We start from the raw sequence: 13066 nt of genomic DNA on the forward strand, positions 1-13066 counted from the left end.
TCTTGCTGCCACCGCTGTCACGACACCGCTGTCCCAATGTCAGCACCGCTGCTGCCACCGCCGCTGCTGCCGCAACGGTTGTGCTCAGGGACTGACTGCTGGCTCCTTGTGCTGCTGTGCAACCACGGGGCTCTGGCACCTCTGGCACCTCTGTGACCTCAGAGCCTGCTGTGTCCTCAGCCTGCTGTGACCCCTGAGCCTGCTGTGACCTCATGGCCGGGGCAGAATTTTGTGGGAATGGATCTCAAGAGGTGCCCTTCCAGCAAGGAGAGTGTGTCCCTGCTGGTAGCTATGTGCAATCTAGCTCTTTTTCACAAGAAGTGAGTTATACAATATTGGACACGTGAGACATTTCATGGTTCTACATGCCAAAGCAATGTCATGTCCAAAATTCAGCTCACATTGGCCATTCCCACTATTGCAGGCAGCCCCAGCCCTGCCCCGCTCCCACCAAGTCCGTGCTGTGCGCTGTGCTGGCCTTTGACCCCTATTTCAAAAGTGGAGGACTTGATGCCATAGCTTACAAAAGTAATGCAACACAGGCCATCAGGGGAGCTGCACACTTTAGGCTATACCTTCAGCCATCCTAAAATCCCCCTGTGTGCCATCACAAGAGACCCGGGACCCCTGCTCAACTTACAGGTGTCCCTCGGCCCCTGCACACCTTTCCACATACAGTAAATTCCCTGCACAATTTTTGGGTGCCCCCAGACTCTTGCACAGCACAGAGATGATCCAAAGCCCCTGCATGCCTTCAGAGGGACCAAAACATAAGACTCAGGGAGCAGCAACAGGGCTGAGCCATCTTCTGTGTGTGCTCACCACGTGGCCCTGGGGGAACAGATGAGGCTTGGGGGCAAATGGCCTCTCTGCTCATAAGAGATCTGCGGGTGCCACAGGCTCAGGCTCAGTCTCTGTCTCTGGGCTCTGAGCTCACCCCTCAGGCTATGAAGGACTTCCTTCAGAGTCCAGCCTCATTCCATTGATCTCAAGGCAAGCACTTTCTAGGTGGTTTCCCTCTTTTCCTGGGCATGCCCCTGGACGGGGTCCAGGCCCAGATGGTGGCACAGAAGGAAATGTGGCCTCAGCCCAGGGATGCTCAGCATGGGCTCCCCCATCCCCTCGGGGCCCTGCTGCTGGGCACAGCAGCCCCTGCCTGGCTCCTGCCTGCCCACATCGTGGCCATCCACGGCTGCTCCTGGGCACGGAGCTCAGCCAGTGCTGGTGCCTGGTGGGCTTTGCTGCTGCTACCACCTGGAAATAGTTGTTACAACTCCAACTCTTTATTTAAACATAAAATGTGGGCAAACCCTGCCCTGCCAGACAAGGGCTGCCCACCTTCAGTCTTGGCTGGGGAACAGGACCAGGGGGCTCAGGGGGAGAGGGTCTCGTTGTGGAGGGGTGGGTTTTGGGACGGCCTCATGATGTTGATGCAGCCACAGCAGGGCAGATAGGGGCAGAAGCGAAGACCTGGCATAAACTGTCAAGTTCTCATTGCCTCTGCTTTTCTGCTTGTCTTCTGAATATGCACAGGAGCACCTGTGTAGAGAGGAGGTGGCTGAGGTCCCAGTTGCCAGTGGCAAACAGGGACCCTCCTGCACAGCTGGGCCCAGTCCTGGCATCCACGGCTGCTCCTGGGCATGGAGCTCAGCCAGTGCTGCTGCCAGTTGGGCTTTGCTTGTGCTACCACCAGGACACTGGGTCACAGCTCCATCTCTTTATTGCAGCAGAAGAGCTGATTTGGGAAGTGCTGTGTTGCCCCATTTCTTCAGCCCCACTAGCTGCCCACACCCACAGTGGCACTGGGCCGCCCCCAGAAAACTGTCGAATCTGGGCTGTGGCTGCAGGGCACAGCTGCTCTACAGCACAGGTGGACTGCCTTGGGGGTAGGACTGCCCTGAGGGTAGGGACAAGGAACGGGGTGAGGTCTGCTCTATGTTTTCCTAAGGTGATTACTCTACAGACGACCAGGGCCAGACCAACACTGCATTAAAGGCATACACCAACTTACAGACTTGGCAGGGTCCCAGGGGAGGATCCAATCTTTAGCCAATTGGGAGAAACTGAGGGTGGAACACCAGGCGGGGAATACAAGGTTTAAACCAATTGGGGATTACAGGGGAGGGGAAGAACTTAAACAAACCAATGGGATTCCGAAGGATACAAAATTGATAGGGAAATTTCAAGAGCAAGGGGCAGGCTTGGAGAGGGACTGACATGCAATGGGAGGAGGAACAGTGAGCAAAAGGGCAGGTCTTTGGGGAGATGGACAAGTGGGGCAAAACACTGCGCTGCCCCCGGGCTCTCCTCCCGGCCTGCTGGGCTTTGTTGGCTGGCACAGCCTGTGCCAAGGGCCGGCAAGGTGCCTGCAGGCCCCAGCTCTGGGGGAAACAGAGAACGTCCTGCCCGTATCCACCGTGCTGCCAGCTCAGCAGTGCAGCACAGCACGGGCTCACGCTCCCCATTGCTCCCACAGACGCAGCCGGCACCACAACACATGTTCCTGATGCCCAGAAAGGCCTAGGAAATGTCTTCTATATGGGAACAGGCTGCTGGGCAGGGTTAATGGCAGGCCTACTTCTGTTGGACCTTGTTCTCATATTGTGCTGTGTCAGAATCTGGTGTAACTGGAAGAAGAAATGGTGAGTGGTCATCTTTCCCTGAAAGAGTTTCTTTTTAAGGTCTGATGTAGACAGGAAGCATTCCCATTGAGGCTGCATTGGAGTTGTGGCCAGTCCATGGTTGTCCAAATAACGCTGCTGAGGGTTCTGCTGCTGCCCAGTGCTTCCATTGGCCTCTCAATTGCTGGGCCTTGTCCTGGGGGTCCCGCTGGGGCTGCAGCCAGAGCTGGCTCCCACTGAGGCTGCCTGGCCAAGAGCAGCCCCAGGGGCACAGGACAGAGGCAGAGGGAGGTGGGGAGGAGAAAGAGCAGGGCCGAGATTGCCCTTGAAAGGCAGAGGCGCTGTGGGGCCCGCTCCTGGCCAGGGACCCTGCCCAGAGCCGTGCCCTGCTGGCCAGGGCCTTGAGGGGCAGCTGTCCAGCTGGGCCCAGCTGTGCCAGCAGCTCCAGCCGTGCTGGGGAGCCTTGCCAGCTCTGGGCCCTGCTGTGCAGGAGGCTCCCTGTGTGCCACTGGCAGCTGGGGCCTCAGCCACCTCCTCTCTCCACAGGAGCACCTCTGGACAGGAGTTTAAAGACGGTGGCTGCACCTCACTCCCAGACAGCTTGAGCTGCTCCTCTGGCCGTCATAAGGGCCTGGACAGCCCTCTCACCTGTTCTGTGTAGGGAACCGAAGATCAGCCATCTACAAGGAAACCTCCTTTTACCCTGTAGATCCCACTGCCACCTGCTCTCCCCATGGGTCTCCCCAAGATGACTTCATCCCTTTTTTGATCTCCCTGCATCCCATCCCAGCCAATTCTCAAGTTCTTCTGGAGACCCCAGGCCCAGCTGAGCACCCTCCAGCCCCTCCTGAGACCAACACATCCCTTCCTCTGCCCCTGAGCTCCCTGGCCTTGCCCTCTAAACAACACCAGAGTTAAGCCCTGCTGCCCCGCCAGGGTAGGCGATGGCCCCTTCTTCTCTTGCACTACAGAGATGGAGCTGTCACCCCAGTGTCTGGAGGTAGCAGCAGCAAAGCCCACCTGGCACCAGCACTGGCTGAGCTCCGTGCCCAGGGGCAGCTGGGAATGGCCACGGTGTGGGCAGGCAGGAGCCAGGCAGGGGCTGCTGTGACCAGCGGCAGTGTCTCGATGGGCTGGGGGAGCCTGGGGGCAGGCAGCAGCGTGGGGCTCCTGAGAACAAGTGACACTATTTTGTCTTTGTTTTTCATTTTTAGAAATTTGACTTTTTAAAAAATATTTTAAAATTTATTTACTGTAGAGAGACATCCCTAAATATTTATTCCTGAGTAGTGCAGTAGTTAAGGACTTTACAGAGTAGTTTTAGAATCCTGAAAAGGCAACCCTATTTTTTCTGCACTTTTAATTTTTAGAAATATTTAGAAATATTTCTTGTTGAGACATTTCACCACATAGTTCATCCCTTTTTCTAGAATACGTTTCTATTTTTGAAAGTAGTTTTTCAGTTCTAGAAAATAATTTACCCTTCTACAATAAAAAACAAAGTGGAATTTCAGTGGTACTCTTTACTCTGCAAAGAACTAAGACACCCTAAGACACCCAGCCTGCTGCAGAGGCAAAGATCTTTTCCCACAGGAACTTTCTACCTAGTCACAACCAAGTCACATAAAACCTTTCCCCAGATATTTCCTGGGATTGTTGACCAGCTCACCTCTTAGTCTTCAGAGGCAAACTTTGAGCACAGTGGGAATCTCTTCAAGTCACCATCTTTCTTTGCTTCTGCAAGAACTGCCTCAGTTCCAGAGCAGGGGCTTCTCTCAGCTTCCTGCTGCCCCCGGGCTCTCCTCCCGGCCTGCTGGGCTTTGTTGGCTGGCACAGCCTGTGCCAAGGGCCGGCAAGGTGCCTGCAGGCCCCAGCTCTGGGGGAAACAGAGAACGTCCTGCCCGTATCCACCGTGCTGCCAGCTCAGCAGTGCAGCACAGCACGGGCTCACGCTCCCCATTGCTCCCACAGATGCAGCCGGCACCACAACACGTCTTCCCCATGCCCAGAAGGGAATTGGTTTCTGCCAGGGAACACACTGCTGGCTAGAGATAATGCCAAGCCTGGCTTTTCTATTGCATGCAGGGGATTGGGGGACCCCTGTAAGGATGGCACTTGGCCGGGGTCCCTCATGTGGCACACGAACTGGAGGGGGGGTTTCGTAGGTGTTGGGTTTTGCAGGAAGGCATGCAGGGCTTTGCGTCCTTTGTAAGTGGTGCACGGGGCTGGGGTTCCTCGTGAGGTTCTTAGGGGATTTGAGATCTCTTCTGTGGCGTACAGGGGACTGGAGATATCTGTAAGGCTGGCAGGGGCTTGAGTACCTCGTGATTAACATGATGCTTTAGTGCTTGCCGTCAAGGCCTGGAGAGGAGCTGAGTCCTTCCTAAGATGGGCAGGAGGCTGGGCTCTTTTGTGAGGCACACGAGGCTGCCCTGGGGTCTCTGCATTGGTGAACACGGATTCCCTGCCAGGCACACAGGGATATTTTGGGGTCTCTGCTGAGGGGTGCAGGGATCCCTCAGGAGGCACAAAGGAGTCTTGATGGTCTCTATGAAGGTGTGCAGGGATCCCTCATGAGATGTGCAGCGGGGTTTTTCAGTCTCCTCAGCGCAGCAAAGGGCCACTCTGGGTGGAGGCTGTGCAAAGTGGGCAGAAAGCTTCCTGCCAAGCCTTGCGGCCGGCGGGCGGGCGGAGCCCATCCTTGGGGGTCGGGCGGGGCCTCTGGAGCCGCCGCGCCCTTGTCGGGCAGGTCCCGGCCCCGGCGGGGAAGGGCCGCGGCCCCGGGCTCCGGCGGCGCTGCCGAGCAGCAGCGGAGGCACAAGGGCCCCGCTCCGGCCTGGCCCTGTGCTGCAGCCGAGCACAGGGACAGCCACGGCCGCTCCCTGCGCCACAGGCAGCACCGGGGCTGCAGCTGAGGCCGTGCCTGCTGCCACTGAGGAAGGAGCTCCTTGCAATGCCCACTTCCCTAAAGCACGTGGGCAAGCCAGCACGGCATGGAGACACTTCTGAACTGTGCTCCCATGGACACTGGGATCGAGAGATGGATTGACTGGAAGTCCTGGCCAGTCACAGTGTGAAGATCATGCTGCATGCTGGAGGCAACTTCTCCATGTCCCTTTGCTGACAGAACAATCACAGATTAGCAATTGTGGCTGAGAGCAGCCCCAGGGGCACGGGGCAGAGGCAGAGGGAGGTGGGGAGGAGAAAGAGCAGGGCTGAGATTGCCCTTGAAAGGCAGAGGCGCTTTGGGGCCCGCTCCTGGCCAGGGACCCTGCCCAGAGCCGTGCCCTGCTGGCCGGGGCCTTGAGGGGCAGCTGTCCAGCTGGGCCCAGCTGTGCCAGCAGCTCCAGCCGTGCTGGGGAGCCTTGCCAGCTCTGGGCCCTGCTGTGCACGAGGGTCCCTGTGTGCCACTGGCAGCTGGGGCCTCAGCCACCTCCTCTCTTCACAGGAGCGCCTCTGCAGCTTCACAAGACCGGCCAAAGAGTTCCATCAGGGAGACTGCCACCTGCACCTGCGCCTCTCATCAGCCTTCTCTATGCCAGTGTCCAAAGTCCCTGCCACGGCTGCATTACCAGCTTGTTGCTAGGGACATGCTGCCACCACCCAGAACAGGAGCCTCTGGCCCTAAACGTGCTGGCATTGGTGTCCAGCCAGGACTGAAGGTGGGACCCTCCTGCCAGGGAAGGGCTTGATCAACGTCTTTTACCTCTGCTCTCTGGGTGGTAGCATCAGCCCTGCCTGTGCTGATTTTCTGGGCACCGCCAGGTTTGTGCAGACAGCAGCCGGGCATGTGTCTCCTGACACTAGGATCTAATATATTTATTTTTAATTTTGCAAAATTTAGGAACATTTGTCATAGAATATTCCCCTAATAGTTCTTCCCCTTTCCCACAACAGTTCTATATTTCTCAGCGTAGTTTTAGTAGTTGGAAAACCAGAATATTTTCACACTTTTAGAATAAAATAAAAAAAAAAAATTGCATTTAATTGGTAATCTTTATTCCTGGAAGAACTAAGTTCACTGAAGAAACATAGTCTACTGGAGAGGCTCATTGCCCAGGGCAGATTTGTATCTTCTCACAACTAACCAAGAACCTTTTCCCTCATATTTTCTGGGATTTCTGACAAGCTCACCTCTTAGTCTCCAGAGGCAAACTTTGAGCACAGTAGGAATCTCCTCAAGTCATCATCTTTGTTTGTTTCTGCCAAGAACTGTCTCAGTTCTAGAGCAGAGGCTTCTCTCAGCTTCCTGCCGCCCCGCTCCCCCCAAGCCTGTCCTGAGCCCTCTCCTGCAGCTGCTGCACTGCCATGGGGCTGCTGTAAAACACAACAGCTCTGCCACAGCCGCTCAGCTGGATTGGAGAAGCTTTCTGACCCTGCTTACATTAGGCTGGTGGCTTCTCGAAACACAAGCTGAGCTTCTGAATGCTGTGTTTCACCTGGCAAAGGAACTGATGCTACCTTTCTCATGGAGCCTAATCTCCCATGGGCTTTCAATGCTTTCTGGCCAGCATACAGCCTGGAAAACCTTTTAATGCAGCCATTTAGTACTGAAAATTACCCAGTCTGTGTATCAAAGGAACTTGTTTAAATGCTGGAGCCCACCAGAGCATCCTTCCAGGCCATAATTTACTCCCCCGCACCTCCCCCTCCATGACTGACAAACAGCACCTTTGACAGTTCTTTCCTCCAGAAGCTGAATGGCACCATTTTATTTGGGGGAGGAAAATAAAGGAAATGTTCTGGGATACAATCATCATCATCATCATCATCATCATCATCATCACAATGAGCCACAAATTAGTTAAATTACATCAACATCTCAGACTGTGGACTTACTTCTCAGAGTGCAGCACTGGCTGTACTACCTCCTGAAACTGCAGATGTGCTACAGTCTTTAAAATCAGGTGGATGCAGACGAGATTTGGAGCCAAGCACAGCTCTGGGAGAGCTTTAGGGATTGGGCCTCCACGGGCACCGCTGTGTGCCTGGAGTAACCTGCCCCAAGCCATCTGCCACCTGAAGAGCCAAGTGGGGCACGGAAAAGCACAGGCTGCAGAGGGGCTGGGAGTGCAGGGAGCCCATCCTTGTCAGGACTAACACGCTCATCCCACCTTTGGACTGGGTTTGGATGGAGACCAGAGCTAATAGCTCGCAAAAGAAAAGAGGGTACAAAGGTCCCTGGAGTCCCCTGCCCCAGTGCCTCAGCCAGTGGGGAAAGGAAGAGGGCAATATGTGGCCGGGGGTTTAAAAGGAGGCTGTGTTCCCCACTAGCTGAGAGAGACAACCCCACAAGCAGATGTCCCAATGGACTCGCTCCCTATGTTCAAACAAAGCTACAGGACTCCTCTGGCTCATTTATGGACACTGGCTTTTCACAGCGTGATTTTTATGCACACCTGTTTCCTTGTATCAGACTATCAGCAGCCTGCAGTGACTCACTGCCACTCTGGTGTGCAGGGGAAATGGAACTAATTTCCATTGGGGCCCTCCCAGAGGGAAGAACAAACCCAGAGGAGACAAGCAACCCCTGCAGGCATCCAAACTTCTGCACCAGAGGCTGAGTGAGCTGCAGAGGGGGCGTAGTGGGTGCATTTCCCTCAGCAGCTGGGCACTTGCGCTGCACACGTGTGTTGGATAATATACCAAGTTTAATTTTTGTTTCATGTCTCCAGTCAGGCTTGGTTTGCCTTTGCCTTAGGGAAAGGAATTCTCATGGCTTTTTTAAGGGATCTTGCACCACTCTCAAGGGAAATGAGCTGAACATCTCAATGAACTGGGAATAACCCAAAAGGTCCCCAAAAAGATAATGACCATCAAGAACACATCAATGACCATCAGCAAACATCAAGGAACATCTGCCCCGGACACTGCCCCCTGGCATAGTTGGAGACACCTGGTCTGCAAGAGGCTGGGACGAAAATCAAGGAGGGTGGACTTTATTAACATCAGAGGCCAAGAAATCTGGGTCCAGGAGGAAAACAAATACTAAAAACTATGTGACTTGAGACCAACAAATATTAAATGAATGGAAAATTACATCTAGTTGAATATTAGGAAGTCTGAAGCCTAATTATGGAGCTCTGTGTATTGTGATGTGTTTTTTCTTTTATTAATTTGATTTGTAATTTTGAAGTTTCCTTATGCTGTTCCTTTTGTCCCTGGCCTTTTCCCAGAACTTTCAGCACTTTTCTTTTATTAGATGCCAGTTTCTCCCAGAGCCTGTCTCCCCTCGAAAATTTTCAGTTTTGTATTTCTTCAAACTTTATTAGTTCACTGAAACTGTTTTCCTCCCTTGAACTTCTTTATTGGTTTATACATTGTATTTCCCGCCTTGTTTTTACTCCCAATTTTCCTGATTTGTTAAAGATTGTATCCTCCCGCTGGGACCTGCCCCTGTTTATAAGTTACTGTTTGCCCTCAGTTCAGGGTCCTGGGATGATGAAGAGGGGAAGTTTTACCATCAAATAAAGTTACCCCGGGACCCGTGTTGCTGTTCCTTTGTTTCATGCTGTGCCATCACTGGCAGCTGGGATTTAGTGGAGCTCGGGGGAGGGGGATTGTTGCCCCCCTGTCACCATCCAGCTGGGCCAAGCAACAGTGATGTGTAGTTATGTTATTGTAGTTTAGATGTCCTCTGTTCTCCCCATAGTTCCCTTTCCCCCCATGTATTGTTACCATCAGGCAGCCGGGGTTGTCAAGGCCGGGTAGAAGAAGGCGTGCACGTGTCCCTTACCTGGGGCAGTTGGGAATGGAGAAGCTTGTTGCCAAGGGGGTGCAGCATGGCAACACCTGATCTCCCATCAAGTTACAAGAAAGCAATCTCCACCGATAAATGGCAAAGAAGAGCTGACTGACAGACTTTGGCAGGGCCCAGGGCTGTCTGATGCAAGTCTCAGGGGTAGAACAGGCTGAGCACCAATCTTGAAAAAGAGCCAGCAACGTGGTCTCCACGAGGCCAGTTCCCAGCGCTGCAAATTTTTCCTTATATAGTCCTTTGTTGTATTTTTGTTAAGGTTTAATAAACCTTTTTTAAATTTTCAAAGTGAGCAGTTGTTTCTCACAGATAGAACTACTGTCAATATGCTTTTGCTTTGTGTGATTGGTCAAAAAACTTTTGAAGTAAGTTGTAACATTAAGTTGTTGGTCTGCTGCCAGGGATGTGAGCTGCTGGCATCTTCCCATTGTCATAGCCATGTAATGGGACTGATGCTGGAAAAGAAACAGCTCGAGACCCATTCCCCAGCAGTCCCATCCCATTCGTGATTTGTACGTAGACTCCCCGGCCGGCAATAAATGGTGCTCCTCAGTGAGGAGGATTTGTAGACTAGAGGAATATAAAAAATAAAAAAGAAAACCGTGGACAGTGCTATTGCCTGAGGCCCAGGCTGTTAAAAGGAGGAATGGATCATGCCCTTTGTTGTCTGTAGCTGGTATCCTTGTAAGTAACAAGTAGCAACTTTAGGGGCTCCTGGGCAACGAGATGGGAAACCATCTATCTAGAACAGGAGGGGATGTCTTTTACCGGCTTCAGACAATTTTACAGGAAAAAGGACATTCAGACAGCTCAAAACATGAACTAAAAGACTTATTAATCTGGGTAAAAGTGAATACTCAAAATATAGACTTGAAGTCTGCTTTTACCTTTGATTTCTGGGACCAGATAAACTGGAAAATTTACAATCTAGTCTCTCTGAAAAGGAAGAGACTTTAATCAAACCTGTTTCCAGAGCTTTATCATAGAGCTTTAAACAGAATGATCGTAACAGAGACTTTCTCAAACACCAAAACAGAACACCTAGTTCTAAGATGTTAACTCCGAGTGGTGCTAGGTCTTTGTCCATCTCTGGGAGGATCTCGGGTTTTGTTTGTAGCTCTTTCCCTTCTCCTGTCATGTCTGGGGTTTCCCCAGGCAGTGTGAACAGCATCCCAATCCCTGCAAAGGGGGAATCAGATCAGCTTCCAGCTTCGGTCGTGTCCTCTGTTTCTTCCAGGATTCCCTGTGCCTCTGATGCTGTGACCAGGCATCTTCCATTTCTCCGCAAAATCATCCACCCTTGGATTTCCCGGGAAAGCATTAGGGATTTTCGTTGTGCTCCAAGAATTTGGGGGTTAAGGAGTCGTGTTCCGGGGAGATTGGGAGTCAAACGGGTGTGAGAGATGAGAGTTTGGGGAAGGTTTGCAAAACGAGGGCTGCTGTTTCTGCGCCCTGTTCCTCTTCCAAACAAGTTGCGGTCGGATCTTGTTCTGAAGTTGTTCAGCGGGGTCTGCCGAGGGGGCCTCCAGATCCACTTTGCCTGGCCAAGGGGCTGTGGGAGTCACCCCTGCCACGGTTTCTTCCCGGGAAGTCATTCCCTCAGATCGGGCTCAGGCGGGCAGATTGTTTTGCAGTTCTGAGAATTCTTTTCATAGAGATTCCTCCACCAAGCCTCTTCCAGGGTTTTTGCTGCTTTTAGCACCCCAGACTCTGGTTACAGCTAGTGGAGGGGCTTTAGATTTAGCTCTGCCTGCAGGGAAGCAGGCAGGGGGACAAACAGAAGCAGTGGGAGGCAGCCAGGAGTCGAGCAGAGCTGGGATGGCTCTGCCCAGAGAGATGGATGGGGTGGAGGTGGGAGAGCTCAGGAAAGTTTCTGTGCAAACACAAAGAGTTCAGTAGAAGCCTTGAAACCTCTCTCATTTGTTGCTGGGGGTTGGGCGGGGGGGGAAAGCATGCTGAGATCGCAGCTCAGACCTGAGAGTTTTCCAGCTGAGTCCCTGTGGGTGGGGATGCGGTGTGGAACCTGTAACAGCTCATTGCAAAGTGTCACAAATACAAATTTGGGATCTGCAGCTGTAGAGCAGCTTGATTTGTATGAATCTATAAACCCCAATTTAGTGAATTGAGATGTGATTTAGCAAGCTCTAGCTTTCTTCCTGTAACCAATACAACACATTCCTCGGCCGCTACCTCCAGCGGCGGGCAGGGGAGGGGAGGTGTGGGGTGTGTTAAAAATGTAGAGCTCTCCTCCTCCACCCTTCCTGGCAGGGCTCCCGGGAAGGGCGACACCTCTGCCAAGAACTTGGAGCTTCTTGGCAAGGTTCCTGAGACAGCTGATTGCTGTGACAACACTACCTGCTCTTCTGTACCAGATACAGGAGTGATGAGAGGAAGAAACCACACGCAGTCTAAATCAGAGGGAAACCTTCCACTTCAACTACCTAATTCATCTAATATTAGTCAAAGTTTAGAAAAAATTTAGACTCAAATAAACAGCTCCTTGCCTTAACCTGTAGGATATAGTCATAATGATGTAAATCCATGCTATGAAACTCATTCTCACCATGATATAAAAGAACTCCGTCAAGCTTTGAAAGAATGTAGGTTCTCTTCTCCTTATTTTAAGAATGTCTTGAAAAGTATATTCAATTCTTTTACTTTAGTCCCTGCTGATTGTCAAAATGTAGCTTCCTTGATCTGAACCAATTCACCATATCTTTTATGGGAATTACAATGGAAAAAATCTTCTTAATAAATCAGTTGAAAAATATAACAATACTCCTTATGAGAATATAGATATTATATGCCCAACTAGCAAGTGATCCAACTTTCCACAGACCAGAAAATCAGGCTGTAGAATTGCCTCAGCCTATAGTCACAGATATTAAAAATGCTGCTAGAAAAGCTTTCCTTGCAGTTGAGCCAGCTGGTACCCATGTAAATGCTTACCCTACTATCAAACAAACTGATTTAGAACCCTTTAGTTCTTTCCTAGATAGATTAAGCCAAGCTGTTGAAAAACAGTGTCCAGGTGAACAAACTCATTTCTGTTTTATTCAAAACCTTGCTTTTGTCAATGCTAACGAAGAATGTAAAAAAATTATTTTAACTGTACCTGATCAGTCTCCAAGTGTAACACAGACGCTAACAGCTGGAGTAAGCTCACCTCTCCACAACATCTGGCTAATGTACAAGTCAATGCTTTTGGAAAGCAGATTGCAGAATCGCAGCAAGAATAGGCTAGAAAAACATCGGGAGATAATTTAGGAAAAGCTTTAAGTGAAAATTTGAGACAACAAATGGAAAAGCTTGAAAAAGCCCTAGAAGCACAAACAAAAATTTTGTCCAAATCAGTTGGCACTTTACTGTTGGACTCTGATAAAAAACATTTCTTGCTTTGCTTGTAGTAAAACAGGTCACATTAAAAAATATTGTCCTTCAAAAACAATCCAACCTAAACAACTTTCTATTTGCCCTCGATGTCGGAAAGGGAAGCATCTTGCTAAGCACTGACACTCTCAGTTTGACATCGATGGCAAACCTTTGTCGTTAAACTCAAAAAAGATCGCGGATAAACTCTAAAAAGAGTGTGGATTAGCACTGCGCCTCGACACAAGCAGTGGTACCTCCTGACAGTCAATTACCCAGCCAAGTGGCATTGGTACCTCCATCATTTATTCCGCAGTCA

At 51.2% G+C, this 13066-nt stretch overlaps 1 long non-coding RNA gene across 1 annotated transcript; it reads left to right on the forward strand.

Annotated features, from left to right (window-relative positions):
- Positions 1-239: 239 nt before the first annotated feature.
- On the forward strand, positions 240-3516 carry LOC135307016 (uncharacterized). Its single transcript, XR_010367767.1, has 3 exons — positions 240-320; positions 2477-2642; positions 3168-3516. It is a non-coding gene; the product is annotated as an uncharacterized LOC135307016 (long non-coding RNA).
- Positions 3517-13066: the final 9550 nt, after the last annotated feature.

The sequence above is a fragment of the Passer domesticus genome, chromosome 9 (genome assembly GCF_036417665.1).
Source record: "Passer domesticus isolate bPasDom1 chromosome 9, bPasDom1.hap1, whole genome shotgun sequence".
NCBI lineage: Eukaryota > Metazoa > Chordata > Aves > Passeriformes > Passeridae > Passer > Passer domesticus.